This window comes from Labeo rohita, chromosome 2, assembly GCF_022985175.1.
Source record: "Labeo rohita strain BAU-BD-2019 chromosome 2, IGBB_LRoh.1.0, whole genome shotgun sequence".
NCBI classification, from domain to species: Eukaryota; Metazoa; Chordata; class Actinopteri; order Cypriniformes; family Cyprinidae; genus Labeo; species Labeo rohita.
Genome location: NC_066870.1, coordinates 4,285,927 through 4,302,748, shown reverse-complemented (window position 1 = coordinate 4,302,748; position 16,822 = coordinate 4,285,927). Strand labels below are relative to the sequence as shown.

General features: G+C 35.3%; 1 protein-coding gene across 2 annotated transcripts in view; it reads left to right on the top strand.

Annotated features, from left to right (window-relative positions):
• Positions 1-3,244: 3,244 nt before the first annotated feature.
• The window catches only part of gjc2 (gap junction protein gamma 2), a 29,844-nt gene continuing 16,266 nt past the window's right edge, over positions 3,245-16,822 (top strand). For both annotated transcript variants that reach the window (XM_051095685.1, XM_051095694.1), the window contains exon 1: positions 3,245-3,336. The gene's annotated coding sequence lies outside the window, so the exon portion shown is untranslated. The remainder of the gene's footprint in view (positions 3,337-16,822) is intronic.

The following is a 16,822-nucleotide window of genomic DNA, read 5'->3' as shown; positions in this document are numbered from 1 at the left end:
TTCCCGATCCACCCCCTCCCCCCTCTCTCTCTTCACCTGACTTCCTGTAAATTCTGATCTGATCTGTTAAAAAAAAAAAAAAAATGTATCAAATGCACTTTATGTATTTTATCTCACTGCTGACCTTTAATGGTTCAATTTAACCATACGAATAAGCAAAAATTACTTTAGTTTTTTACTTTAGTTAAACATCACGTTTGTGTTTCTTAAATAAGAGTGTTATTATTCATTTATGTTTTGTTAGCAAGATCAGCGAAAAAAAAAAAATAACGCAAAGGTATCATAATGCATTACTTTCCATAAAAAGTAACTTATGGAAACTTATAATTGGAGGGTAAACCAAGTCCACGTTAAGGCTAAAAGCAGCCTAATCTATTAACACTTAATTAAACAGCGAGTAAATTATTTACAGTAACTAAGCGAAGAACATTGATCACTAACTTCGATCTATCACAAGTTTAAATAAGCTCTCAAAACTCTCAAAAAAAATAAAACTATCATTATAATCATTTTAGATATCTACACTGTAAAATGGAACTCTTACTTACACTATAAGTACATCTGCGCTTTGTTGTTTATGATGAGAGAATTCGCAAGAGTCTGGAATAGAGTGTTTTTTTTTCACGACGTGTCATCAATCGGTCATATTGACGGCACTGAACGTAAACAATGCCACTAAACCGAACGAAACTTGCATATTTTGCTAATTACAGTTTATGAAAATGGTCAAATATTGTCATGTTTTGGGCTGTACTAATCAGACAGACCAGGTAAACCAGTGGTTCTCAACCCACGGCCCGCCACGAATCCAAATGCGGCCTGCTGAACACATTACAAAATAAATTACAGTTTACAATTCATTTTTGTTTTTACATTAATTTAAAAATGTACTAAAGAAATATAAACTATAATGTTTTTATATGAAATAATTTTGTTTTTCATATATTATTTTCAGACATGAGCAGAGCTATGTATTCACGTAGGCCTACACATTTAACAAACATATACAAGTGTGCGCTTTGGCAGAATTCATTTCAAATAGTCATCACCAGCAGCCATTAGTTCGGTAAAATTAAGCATCAGGATGAACAAATTTGTTATTAAGGTAGAAAAACGAAATGTGGAAAATGCCAACAAAGGAATACATCGAAGCAAGAAAAGTCGCAGTATCAACAGTGAAGGCATTTACTTTCGGATTGCCCTGCCACTCACTTAAAAGATGAATTGATAGATGTTCAGGCAAAAGGAAACACCCATACTACGCAGCACTCATCCTCTAAGTTTGAAAGTGCTTTCCATATTTGGATCAACATGTACTACATTTGTGAATGCACATTTTCTGCAATGTCGCACATCAAGTTACGCTTTCACGTGCGTCTTACAGACAGCATTTTACAATTGCAACTTCCTGCATTAGCCAAAATCATGACAGTCCACCATGATTAGCTATTTTAACCGCATGTGAATAAATGCAAATATTCCCTAAAACACCAGGTCAGGACCGTGGCGCCGGGTTCCTTCGAAATATGTTTGATGATTGTGCCTGATGCGCCCATGCCAGTTCTGTCCACTCCACCCCAAATGGTGTCTGTTCATACGCGAGAGCACGTCAGGGGAGGCGTGCAGACTGGTACAATAATAATTATTATTGATTACTAATTTGAGTCAGTACATTAAAACGAAAACAACACTATAAAAATAAAAAGAAACAGGATTTTACGATCAGATATTTCTTAAATCAGTGAATAATTTATTCCGGGGGATAAATTATGCGTAGGCTATACCCACTTCTTCAGGCACCACTACACCACTGTTTATTTATATCAATAAATGTAATCGTTTAAACATCATAATATTTATAATATTATAAATCTGGTTGGTTTGTATTGGTGACGTCATATGTTAATGATATGCGGCCTGTAATACGACTCAGTAATACATTAACCTTACAATCAATGCTGTTGTTTACATCCAAGTATCTCCGATATGGCTGTGCACCCAGGTAACTGACCAAACCATGATGTAAGTTCAGTCAGCAAGTGTGTGCACTTAACCAAACTGAGTTTCAGCGATGACTCATCTTAATGCCTCTGATTGGCTATTGCATTCCTTTGCTTAACAGAATCGTGTGTGATTGGTTAAAATGCACAACACTGTAAAAATGTGTACGAAGAAATATTTCGCAACTTGAGTAGATCTTAATTTAATGCTGCAGTTGACACATTCCAGTTGTTTTCACTTTGTAAGCAACAGACATAAAATATTTAATTTGATTGTGCAATAAATTAGCATTTTTAAAGGTGCACCTTTGTCTAATTTGGTGGCATGCTCTGTAAGTAACTCAGTAACACAATTAGTTATTTTTTTCAGAGAGTAACACAATATTGTAATGCATTACTTTTAAAATTAACTTTCCACAACACTGATCAGCAATGATGGAAGAGTTTCATTTCAAACTAATGTCACTGAAACACTGTACTGTTTAGCTTTGATATCTTAAACTGTGTATCTCCAGTGCCTGGGCAACAATTTTATATTTTACCACCTAGAAAAGGGGTGTCCAAACCTGTTCCTGCAGGGCCACTTGAACCCTAATAAAACACACCTGAAACAAAGTAATCAAGGTCTTCAGACTCATTAGAAACTTCCAGGCAAGTGTGTTGGAGCTGGTTGGAGTTCAACTCTGTAGCATTCTTGCTCTCCAGGGGCAGGCCTGGACGCCCCTGATCTTGAAAAACAGGATAGACTTGTTTAGATTTTTTAAGTGATAATAAACTTTTCCAAGTCTTCTAAAGACAAGCAATAGTATGTCAGGAACACACCTCTATTCTTAATTGTAAGTCGTTGTTCTTCTCTGCTGCGGTTCTCAAATCTTATTCATGTTTCAGCTTGCAGAAATATGGAAGTTTAGCGTTAGTGAAGCTGATTTAGGTTTCTTATGCTGCTGTGAAACTTTTTTTTTCCAGAATATGAGACTATATGCTATTTCTTATCATTGTAAACAAGCAATAAATTTGACAAAAAATAAAAAATAAAAAACTCATTGAAAGAGCTGACAAATGTAACCGAGATGAGAGCTCTCTGACTGAATCACATCGGAAACCACAATGAAAGAGACATACAAACAGAAGGGAGAACAATGGCTCTATTGGCCTGTGGTGTTGCTCCTGAGTGTCACTGCCTGTACTTGGTGGTGAATGGTTTTGAGGGAAAATGATCCATTGTGTGTCTTTACTTCTCACTGGTGTGATAGTATCAAAAGTTGTGGGCCCATTCCCAATTCCTGCTAATTCTACAAAGACTTAGTGAAGAGATCTGCCATCACACTATGGAGAGGTAGGTGAACTATAAAGCGTGTTTGTCATTTGTCAGTGATTGAGTGGTTTTATATGCATGTACTATGGAAAAAATAATCATGGAGGAGTCGTGGTATTTTTATTTGTAGCATTTTTTAATATTTTTAATGGTACAAGGTTCTGTTTTTTATATTTCTCTGCAAAAATATAGATAATTCTGAGGTTGCTACATCTTAGAGGATGTTTCTCAGGTTATAGCCTGTTTGTGAAACAAAAGGTTGTATTTGCAATACAACTGGAATTAAAAATTACTAGATTTAATGTTTTACAATTCACACCTGGTTGATGCAAACTGCACTATGATTTTAATTAATACTATTTACGCAATCATTTTAATTAGCTAACAATAAAAACATAAATATATAATTACTTAAAAAATAAACAAAAACATAAATAAATAAATAAAACATTTAAATAAAACTTATTTTATTTCAACTGGTTGGTACTTCTATCATTTAAAGCTGCTCAGTAAAATTTTCACATTGTTAACAACCTTAAAAAATATGTGCATGTAATTTAAATGTAATTTAAAGTTAATTTCAGTGCCTATGGTTGACAAATTTTTACCTAAGTTAACCTGATTGTTCTTATCACAGTTCACTTGAGTGTAAATCTCTAGTGTGTGCAACAAGTGCTTTACTGTGGTGTAGCCAAATGTGGTCTTTGAACAACAACTGTGACCTTGGTCTGTGAACTGATTGACCAGAGAGTCGTTTACTCATCTGGGACAGATCAAACAGCACAAAGGTACCAAGGCAGTGTTATTCTGTACCTTTTTGCCTATGCTAAAAATAATATCAAATACTACAATCTCACTAAAAGCACAGTATTGTTTATGACAGTGTTGTCATACTGGAGTTATTCTTTACAAATAATGAGGGTCTTTACACAAAACCGTTTTTAACTAAAAATTGTATGTGTTTTGACTGTTCACTATTCACCTGAAAACACAAACTTTTGAAAACGTGTTTCGAAATGCAAGTTCTCAGTGCAAACAAAAAAATTTTTTTTTTTTTTTTAATGGTGATGTCATCCACATGTGTATTACGTGTTTGGTCTAGGTATGTGCTCAGGTGGGTAGTGTTTCTTTACAAAGTATAATGCCTAATACAGCGTTTTCTGTTGCTTTTCTATATCCACGTCAGTGAGGGTTGCTTTGAGAGGGTTTTGACAGGGACAGGTCTGTATGCAAAACTTTAAATCGCAACAGTTTTCAGTTTTCAGTACATGTAAACGTCATGTAAACGTACCCTATAACGCAGTCCAAACTGTAACAGCACCGGCTTCTTCTTCTTCCTGTGTGGCCTGACAGTGCCAGGCACAAGCATGATAGTCATGGCCTTCACTGTGAGCAGATGGTTCAACATTCAGAAACAGATTGACTCAAATATTACATCAAAGTAGAAGCATTCTCACTGTTTGGACGTCTAATAAGCACTTAGTAAACTGATATCATGGCACTACAACAGAGGTTTTACTGTTGTTTATACTGAGATCATAAATAGTACCCGGGCAACATCCCATGAAGGAGGTATACTTTGGATACTACAATCATAACATTTTTAATGCTTATTTAGAGCAGTGATTCCCAAGGGGTGCTTAAGCAGGTTCAAGAGTTCTACTTGTTGAGCTTTTATGGTATTTTTGTCTGTCTTTCAATGTAATCAACATTGTATTTACTCAAGCCGAGTATGAATCTCATCAAGTTACACTCAAGGCAGTAACAACTTTATTTTACATATTTTATTTCTGAACTTATGTTCAGCTGTTCTTTTTAATAGTTAACTTTTTATTATTTTTCAGATCATCAGTTATCAAAGCTCGATAAATATTGGTCAAAGACAGGGATATTTGCTTTAAATTTCACCAAGCTGATTACTCACTAAAAACTATATGGCACAGATCATGTTTTTATGTCATTTTAAGTCTTATTTTGACGTGACAAAGTGGTTGTGTCTAAATGTGTGCGTTGTTTCCTTCTTTTTTAAAATAGTCTTCCAGTCGACGCCGTTATATTCTTCAGTCAGACTGATTTGCTAACGCGGAATGCGCACTAACACAGGAGGCGGGATTTATCACATCAACCAATCACAGCCGAACATAACCAGACATATCCAATCATATCGCGATGGAGGCACTCACGTGACTTTCCCTATTCATTCTCAGTTGGCTCGGTGCACAAGATGGCATCGGTGAGCTTCGGCAACGCGAGTGTGTGCATACTTACTTCCGGTCTTTGCGGCGCTTGCATTTACTGTACAGTGAAACTTAGCTAGATAGATATAACTAGTGTTTTTCAAAATAAATAGCGAATAGTGGTATATCAAAGACCAGAGAAAACATCCTCCTTATAGTATTGCGTACCTCTGTGTGGAAATTCATCAAGATACAACACAAAGATTGCTTTATTCTTTCTTCTGTTGATTATGTGGCAGCTGCAGTGGTTATTAATAACCCACGGGATCTCTTCATCCATACACGAACCAGTTGATTGTGTTCTGACTGCTGTTTATAAGATCATAAGGTTTGCAACTGTCAAACTAGACGATCGGAGACATCTGCATCCCTGGTTTATGCATATATTTTTGCGATTTAAAAAATTATTATTATTTTTTTTGCATTTATTAACAAATTAAACAAATCTTTACAATTAATCTGTGTCTCACTAGGTAAATGAACTTCAGGTCAATAATACAAACATTTTCGAGAAAGAAGTAATTTGTACATTTACATAATTGGCAAGGGAAAAAATGACATTGTGTAGCTGTGTGTACACATCATGAGTTTAACTTTCATTTCGTAAACAGTAGTGATTAACTTGTTAGTGTATTTCATTCATTCACCTGACCCAAACATACATACATTTCAAATGCCACTGGCTCAGTTAACATATACAGTAGTCAACATTTGAAGTGAATCAAAAAAAGTTCATCAAAGTTGTCCTAAGACATGAATATGTATTGTTTTGATTATAGGACAAGTTTGATGAAAGTTTTTGATCTACTTCAAATGTTTACTGCTGTATAGCATAGTAATAATAGCAGTGTAGAAATTTGCATTTTAAGTGATATTATAAATCCTGTAAACATATAGATTTCTCCGGCTCTCTAAACCAGCGTTTAGGAAAACCGGAAGCATCTGCGCACACACTCGCTAGACCGGAAATCTAAGATAGCAGAATTATACAACTAGCCAATTACCCCACCATCAAAACTGAAACTCAATGAGCTCAGGGGTGGTGAGAAAGACGCATACTCCTGCTGTAACTTTACCTGCTTTTAGAATAATAAGTGATTTATATACTTTTTAATGTTATATTTGGCGCTGTTTTATTTTTGTGCCTCATCCAATATTTTGAGGAGACTCTGCATCCCCTGCCTCTTCTGAAGAAAAATGCCACTGCTATACATATATAACTGACAAACATTAATGGTAATTGTTGTTAAAAGAAAAATTTCTTTCTCGCACTTTAGGCAAGAAATATGCCTATGCTCAGGTAGACACAAAAATTCAAATCCTGCAATTGCCTCAGCTGAATAAGAAGTAAATGAATGGTTTACTGTTAAATCCAGTATACTTTGTGCTACCCAGTTATTCAATAATAGCCTCTTACATTTATTGTGACAGAATCACAAAACAGTCTTTGATGAAATGTAGCACTCAAACTGTTATAATGCATGTGGAACTGAACTTATGCACTATGCAAAAGCAACTGTCTGCTGCTTGTATCTACTCCTCTTCGATCCAGTCAGAACAGGACAAGACATTCTTATATGTCTGGTTGTAGATTTTGGGGTCTCAGGGCAATGGCTTCACTGTTTTGTTTTTGTTTTTTTCTATTAGGGCTTACTTCATATAGGTCCGCTTCAGTTAAGGAGTACATCCCTGTTGGGATCCTCATTTTGTAATAAAGGTTAAGCGCAGATGCTGTCTGACCCTTTTACCTTGGAAACAATTGCAGTTTTTGACTTTTGAGTGGAGTTAGTCAATACAAGATGATTAGACAGATGCCTCATCAGTAGGTTTGTTTAATGTTTATAAAGTTCACCCAGTCTAGTTTAGAAGGGCGATCATCTCACATTGCACACAAATTGCCTGGAAAGATTGCCTTTTTTCTAGTTTTGAGATATTTCCTTCCGGACATTCAAAAGTCACAACATATCAGTAGTCTCATGCATACACTGTCAAGGGGAAATGTGTCTGCCCTCATATGGAGGTTAGCACACACTTGTTTGGGTGCAGAATAAGTTTTTGTCACTAAGGGCTGTGCATATCCTAGGTCAGTTGAATTTGGGAGCAGATCTTCACTTGAGGCATGGGTTGAGGCTGGTAGAATGGAGGCTATATCCTGAAACCACAGGGTTCGGCATGACAGTGGTGGATCTCATTCACTTCAAGCAAGACAGCCCATTGCTTCTTTTGGTTCTTTCTCTTTCATCCTTTGCCTCATGTATGGCCGATGGCTTGTTATTTGCTTATGTAGATCATTTTAAATATAAGAGCCCCTCTACCAGTAGGCTCTGTGCTTTTAAGTGCTGGGTCTTTCTTTATGATGTAGATGCCTGAGACTTTTCCATCCTGCTTTTGTTCTTTCTATAGTGTTGGAGACAGTTTCAAAAAGAATTCTGAACCTTAAAGAGATAGGTCATCGAAAATTAAAACTTGCTGTTAATTTACTCACCCTCAGGCCATCCAAGATGTCAGTTGCTTTTTTCTTGAGTAGAACAGATAAGAAGAAATTTATCTGAAACATGGTCCTTGTTGATTCGTTAAATTCAAGTCAGCAATCATTTTGAAAAACTGGCAGTCACTCTGTAGATTAACGTCCTGGGGTCGGCTAACCCGCCGGCGGGAGCACTCGCATATATGCTCGCATGTAGCATCAGCTATTGACACTGACTTAAACAGTATAGTTTATTTCTTTGCATGCATTTGACTAGAAAGCCTCACATAAGATGACAGGCTTATGTTAAAAGCAAGCTATGAACTATTGGTTGTTTGAGAAATGTTTGCTTGATATATGTGCTTATGCATGTGTTCGCTTTGAAATACTTTGTATCTCATGTAATAACATTCATACATCATTAGGTGTGGCTTAAGTGTATACCCTAATATTTTAGGGTTGCTGTATATATAAGGATAGATTTACTGTATATATTCTGTAGGCTTGCGTTACATAGATGGCATTTTAATAAGATAAACTAGGAAATGAGGCTTTTGACCTTTTCAAGGGAAAACATGTGGCAAGTTTAAATTCTCAACTTTATTTGGATTGGCTCCCACATCTACAAGACAAAGTTTATACCAGCATTTCTTGTTTACATACAACACGTGGGTGAAGGTTTCCTGCACATAAATCTATTGGAAAAAATCGAATCAAATACATTTTAATCCCATTATTAATTTAATCAGACCCTAATTCAAATGAGATCTCAAAAGGCTGAGATTCTGTTAATCATTAATCATCACAACTAAATTTTGCCATTATACAATTAGACCATGACAGAGCTGCAGAACAGCAGAGCACGAGAGCCAAACAGATTTAACTCTGACTCATAAGATCTCAATGTCAGTGGAAACACAGCATGCTGGAATTGGTGACAAATCAAGCAGAAGCCAATGAGCTTTTGATATTACACTTTTGAGGCTCCACTATTTGTAACACTTTAGTATAGTGAACAATTATCACTATTAACTAGTTACATATTAGCATGCCTATTATTAACATACTGGCTGTTTATTAGTACTTATAAAGCACCTATTCTGCATGACCATTATCTACATCCCTAATCCTACCCAATACCTGAACTTAACAAGTATCTTATTAACTATCAATAAGCAGCAAATTAGAAGTTTACTGAGGCAAAAGCAGTAATTAAAGGTTTGTTAATAGCGAGAACTGGACCTTTAAGGAGTAGTCCACTTCCAGAACAATAATTTACAAATAATTTACTCACCCCCTTGTCATCCAAGATGTTCATGTCTTTCTGTCTTCAGTTGTAAAGAAATTATGGTTTTTGAGGAAAACATTTCAGGATTTTTCTTCATTTAATGGACTTCAGTTGTGCCCCCCGATTTTGAACTTCCAAAATGTAGCTTAAATGCAGCTTCAAAAGGCTCTAAATGATCCCAACCGAGGAAGAAGGGTCTTATCTAGTGAGACGATCATTCATTTTTTTCGAAAAATAAAAATTTGTATACCTTTTAAGCACAACAGCTCGTGTATCACAGGCTCTGGGATGCACGTTCTTGAATGATTCGTTCATTTTGAACGGATCTTTAATGTGACCCGGGAAGAGTGAGTCGTCTCGGGGGAGTGATTCATTCAGTGGCGTATGCGCAACATCCTATTAGGTTCTGTACTGGAATTAGTTCACCTGTTTCGAGTCTTCGGGTTTTTCTAATCATTCGTTCATCTTATGGGGCTGTCACATGATGAACAAACACCTCAAAAATGAAAACTTGTCAGATAAGAGGTGAGGTGAGCTAATCATAGACTAATGACTCAGGTAAACAATGAATGAATCTTTTCTGTTTCTTATAGCATTATAGTTTTGTCTTGTTTGTAGTGTGATCAACGTTTGTGTAAGCAGTAGATGTGTTAGGGAAGTAACACGTAACATTTTAATTATATTTTGCTAAAATGAATGAAATGACTCGAAAAAAGATTTGTTCATTTTGCTGAACGAGACTCAAAGGTCCGAGTCGGTAAAATGATCCGAACTTCCCATCACTACTACGAATCACGTCTAAGTTCATTGTCTGTGTACTCCGGCTAAAAAAGGTAGAGTATGGTGAAAAACTCCATCTTATTTTCTCCTACAACTTCAGAATAGTCCGACATCATTGTAGCTTTTTGTTTGTAAACAGCATTTGACTTACTTGTACTTTCTTAGTCTTCGTGCGTTCGCTTTGTAGACACTGGGTCTGTAGATCCACCTACATTCCATGTGACCTTTCTACGTGATTCAATAGCACGTAGTGTCGTGAGTGCGCATCCAAGAGCCTGTGCTACACGCGCTTTTGCATTTTTGTTAAATGCAGCCTTTTGAAGCTGCATTTAAACTACATTTTGGAAGTTCAAAATCGGGGACACAATTGAAGTCCGTTGTTTATGATTACTTTATGATGTGTTTGTTGTGTATGTTATGATCATTTTGATTCACAGTATATTTAGAAAACTTCCCCATGGAAAACAAAGTAAATATGTTGAGTAATAATTCAACGAGACATTGGCACCACAATGAGTTGGCACCAAAAGTCACCAAACAGAATGAAATATTAAATTGTAATAGGAAAATAGGAGCCAAGTGTGTTATATAAAGGTGATCCAGAACCGGTCATAAGGGTACTTTTTTTTTTTTTAAATTGAGATTTATACATTCATACATCTGAATAAATAAGCTTTCCATTAATGTATGGTTTGTTAGGATAGGGCAATATTTGGCTGAGATACAACTATTTGAAAATCTGGAATCTGAGATTGCAAAAAAATCAAAATATTGAGAAAATCGCCTTTAAAGTTGTCCAAATACAGTTCTTTGCAATGCATATTACTAATCGAAAATTAAATTTTGATATATTTATGGTAGGAAATTTACAAAAAACCTTCATGGAACTTTATCTTTACGTAATATCCTAATGATTTTTGGTATTAAAGAAAAATTTGTCATTTTGACCCATACAATGTATTTTTGCTTATTGCTACAAATATACCCGTGCTACTTATGACTGGTTTGGTGGTCCAGGGTCTCAAATGTGAATGTAGCTTAGGATTTAGAGTCTATGCAGATAAAGAGACAATGGGTCATTTCCAAGCTTCCTTTAAAGATTAGTTGAACTTCATGAACCATTAACTGGAATATATCCAGACAGTGTCTTATGACAAGTCAACAAGTCTGTTGAAATGTTCTGGATGTGGTCATTTGCAGCATATAAGGACTGCTATGTCAAATGCTAATATAGTTTTCATTTAATTACTCAACCATGGGGATTTTAGGGATTGATCAGTGAGGTTATTTGTTTATGAGATGTACTACAGTACAGGTCACACAGTTCTTCACACACATTTAGTGTCTTTATTTAGCTAAATCAGTAATTTGATTAATTAATTATTATTATTTTTTTTTTGGTTATGAATCTTTCTAAAGCAGCACAGATTGAAGCCGTTAAATTTATTTACATGGAAAACTGCAAAGTCACTCTAAGGCCATGATGAACAGGGGTCTTCCCTAAAAGTTTATCTAAATTTTACAGCCCTGCCATCTAGTGGTCTCAAAAAATAGTACTGTTGCAAATTCTGATACTATTGATAAATGTGACGCTGGACCGCAAAAACAGCCATAACTAGCACAGGTGTATTTGTAGCAATAGCCAACAATACATTGTATCGGTCAAAATTATGAAAAAATCATTCGGATATTAAGTAAAGATCATGTTCCATGAAGATATTTTGTAAATTTCCTACTGTAAATATATTAATATATTTTTATTAGTAATATGCATTGCTAAGAACTTCATTTGGACAACTTTAAAGGCGATTTTCTCAATATTTAGATTTTTTTTTGCACCGTCAGATTCCAAATTTTCAAGTAGTTGTATCTCAGCCAAATATTATCCTATCCTAACAAACCATACATCAATGGAGAGGTTATTTATTTCAGATCTATAAATCTTCAAATTTATAAATTTTCCAAAAAATGACCCTTATGACTGGTTTTGTGGTCCAGGGTCACATATTTGTGAGTATATGTGATGAAATGCAATGACAAATTTAATTCTTTAAAAAGAAGAAGAAAGAAACGGAAAAGCCTGATAAAACAATATTTTATTTTTCTATTATTTATGCTTCTATTATTTATTATTTTCATATATTTGTCATGTGGCAAATATAGTTAGAAGTTAGAAAATAGATTCACAATTTGAGTGAAAAGTTGAATATAAAGTGTATTTTCTTTAGAAATTTGAGATTCTCATGTTTGCTTTAATGATCATGCACTCAAGCTGAGTTCACAAGTTTGTGCGAGGCCTGATAATCATATTATATAAATCTAACCAATGGCATGATGCATGCTTTAAATTCCAATTCCAAGTACTTTCCAGTACACAAGGCTTCTGCTTACATAATAGTAGTTTCTCAAGAGCTACTATCAAATATTGTGGGACCAGCATGCCTGTCAATATTTTTATCAGTAGAAGTATTACTGCATAAATTATGCACATATCTACCGCTCATTTCATGACATATATGATCCCATGAGATAATACTTGTGAGTGTAATAATCTTGGTCAGTAATGGCTGTTATTGCTGTCAGAGCAATGGGGAGGCCTGGGGTGTGAGTTGGCTGAGTTCACCCAGAATGCTGCAGCTCTGCTGGGCCTCTGAGGAGGAGATCTGGCTCTCTGTTACTATTACAACCCCAGTGACCCGGGGAGTGAAGAAGAGTCCTTAGGCTTCGCCTCACCCCCCGCATTACATGGGCAGTTTTGACAAGATCGTGTAAAAGAGAAATAACCTCAGGCTTGCTGAAGATGAGTGTTAAAAACTATTCCATACGACGAGCGCAGCGTCTATGATTGTGTTGGCATGCATGCAACAGCTGTAAGCTCTACAAGTTCTGGTGTCTGGTGTCTCGCTTTAAACAAAATCCATAGACTTACAATGAAGGAAGAACCTGTGCCATGTCTAGAGACCAAAATATTGACTACAAACATGCTAAACACACTCAGAACACCTTAGAAATATAACATATATACACAATAAACCTGTGGTGGTGAGTTCTGCATTGGCGAACACTCACATTTTCTTCGGAATATGTAAAAGTTTCATCTACTAATACTATTATTTGTTTTTGTGTTTACTATGCAATGCATGTATTTATCTGTGACTGTCAAAATCAGACCTAGCTTTGGAAAATGGAACAGCCTGTGTCTGTTAAACTGCTCTTTATGAAATATTGTTTTTAACTTCAGCTGGACTAAAGGAAATGGAAAAAAGATTCTTATCCAGGAAAATCTCTCACATATTTTTTCCCTGTCATTTGACATCTGCAAATGTTGAGTTATAAAAAAGCAAGATGCCTTGAACAACAAAGTTCAGTAAGTTATCTGTGTATTCTAAATGTCTTTTACAGTTTACATGTTTTAATAGTTAATGTCTGAAATATGGCCGACAGTTTACACACTGACAGTCATAAATCAATCTCATGATGAAACCATTTTTATCCAGACAATTATATTGACACTTTATACGCTTCTTTGCAAGGAAAGTGAAGCCTTTCATGAATCACTGACCAGACAGGAAAATAATTCCCTTCAGCAGTTATGCTTTGTAGGAGAATAACTAAATTGCTATTACTGTCCTTTATACTTTTCCAGGGTAGACATATACATATTTTCCATATTTCCCACTTGAAATGTCAGAAAAGTACAAAAGCTCATTGGTAATATGACAAAAAGCACTGAAAAGTCAACATAAAATCAAATTGGACATTTAATCTAATTGTAAACAGTACATTAGTGTATAATAGCCCAAAGAGAATCAATGTTTTTCTTTGTAATCTTTCAATAAAATGTAATATTAAGTTATTATGAAACAAGTTACTATCATCTTTGGAGGGGAAAGTAATGTTTTAGCCAGTTTTCAGTGCAAGTACAGTGCTTCAAATATTTCTTTTGGCCATTATTTAATCTTTACATTTTTACATTTTACGCTTCATGAAAATCGTTCAGTATATTTGACATTGAAGTAAATAATATTTTCACATAATACAGTGAAATAGAAATATTTTATAATATGGTCAAACATTTATTAAATAAATTTTCAAATTAAAAATGTTACAATTATACTGTTGTGTTTGTATCCATTTACATTAAACATAGTTCTTTATAATACTGAAATATTATACACAACAATGCCTTATGCAAGTGCAAATTCAAATGTGACCTTATTTAATAGCATTGTTAAATATTGTAGATATCATTTCAGTCTGAAATCCATGCGACAATAGCTAAAAAAATTATGCATACACTAAGTGGCATACTGTAATATTTTGATCAAGGGGATTTATCTAGGATTGCATTAAAAGACGCAGAGGAAAACTCCAAGATGCTTTGAGCCTTAGAAACAAACTACCTTAATACCTGGGAAAGTCTCTTTTAAAACCAAAGGGAGATCACACAAAATATTTACTTATAAATTACTTATTTACTTAACTGGTATATATAATGCCAGATTTTTAAACCACATACTGTACTTTGAGGGGTTCTGCCACACACCACACAGCATGCTGAGTTGGTGGTAGATGTAGCTACATTAGTTTGTAATTTGTGTGATGTTCCCGCGATGTCCTTCTGCGCTTGATTACAGCGCTATCTGAACAAGAGACTTCAGACTTCTGAGGCAAGTTTCTTTGGCATGAACCTTTGGGCAGTTGTTCTAAGTCACCTCAGTAGATTCATGTTTTCATCAAACTCTGTGTAAGTGGCATTCACCCAAAGGCAGCCCTAAGTCTGGCTCAATGAGGAGATGTAACCAAATGAGACTGCCACAACAAAAAATGCCTATAGGTTAGCCGCCACACCAGCTGATGGGTCCATCCAGTGTGTATATATGTGTGTGTGTGTTTGTCTGTGACTGAGAGAGAGTCAGTATATGGATGTAGTTCTTTGGAAGGACTTGCTTGTTGTTTAAATGGCGGTTTTCTGTCAAGTGTTTCTCTGAGGGCACTTCTCAGTTGAACTTGATTTATTACATAAACCCTGACATCTGTGACCTAAAACCACCCCCTTCAGCTTTAAGATTTTTGGAGAAACTGAAGTTGACATTAGAAAGAGCTCATGCTGGTTGCTCACTTCATCAGCCAGTCCAACTGCATCATTCTGACTTAAAAAAGCTACCGAACTAGCTTTAAGGACAGATGATGTTGCCACAGCACCACTGAAACTAATTAAAGTGCAGTAGTGAGGTATGAAATGAAGTCCCTGATAAATACAGTTCAACAGGCTAAACACAACAGATGTAAAATACAGAGGTAAGTAACTGTATTTAATTACCCAATAAAGACCAGGGTTCTCCAACCCTGCTTCAACACACCTGTCTGTAATTATGTAACTCTGAACAGTCTTAGGATTTTTGGCCAAACTGATCAGAGGTTATAAGCAAAAATGTAATTTTTCTTAATATCTTTTGACCAGTAGGTGGCACTGTGTCGAAACAACTCATAAGCCCTCAGGTCATGCTCGTTATTACACATACCAAGTTTGGTCAGAATCCACTGAAGCATTGTGGAGATATAGTTTCATGTCCATTTTTGCACAAACTTTGTTAAATTTGTTAACACGCTTTATGAAAGTGGTTTGGTATATCAGAAAGCTTTTGATAACTGTCTGTCAGAATGCTCTGAAGATGATCTAAGCCATTTTTGAAAATCTAGGATGAGTACCAAAAAAAAGCAGATTTTTTTAAAAATTCAAAATTGCGAAAAATTTTGACGTGTGGAAATTCAATTTTTGGTGTGCATTCAACACAATACAAGCCAAGGAATCAGAGCAAAATAAGAATTCTGTTTTTAGACCTTACAGATCAAAAATTCTAAGCAGAAACATATGTGCAAATCTGGACTGTTGGTGGCGCTACAGAGTTTGAGGAAGAGACTCCAAATTCGCTCTGGTTAATACTGAGACTGTCTTTTATTCGTGTGCCAAATTTCTATGATTCATAACAATACGCTAATGTTTGAAAAAGATAGCAAATTGCTATGAAATTCAAAATTATCCACACTCAAAATGGCTGACATAAGAAAATTTGACATCATTTGATTTGGAATGCCACTCAAAATCTAACAAGATCACTCCAAGTTTGGTCAGAATCTGTTACAGCATTACGAAGATATAGCCTCATGTCCATTTTTGCACAAATTTAGTCAAATCCGTTAACATGCTTTACAAAAGCGGTTTGCTATATCAAAAAGATAACTTTTTGCCACTTTTTGCCAGCATTATTTAAAGAGACAATCTGAGCCGATTTTGGTGAAAACTGGAAAACCGTCTAGGAGAAGTTCAAAAAAGTAGTTTTTTTGAAAAAATATAAAATTGCTAAAAAATTTTGACCTTTATAAATTTTTGGTATGCATTCAACATGATATGAGAAGGAATCAGAGGATAAAGAACTTTGTTTTTAGACCTTACAGATCAAAAGTTATTAGCAGAAACATAAGTGCAAATTTGGCCTGTTGGTGGCCCTAGAGAGTTTGAGTTAGAAACTCCAAATTCGCTATGGTTAACTTTGAGACTGTCTTCTTTCCATTTGCCAAATTTCATAACTTTCCCCAAAACAGCTCAATAAGGTTCAAGTGTTTGAAAAAGCATTTTACTACAAAATTTGAAATGGTCCACATTCAAAATGGCTGACATGGGAAAATTTGGTATCGTTTGATTCGGTATACCACTCAGAATCTGACAAAATT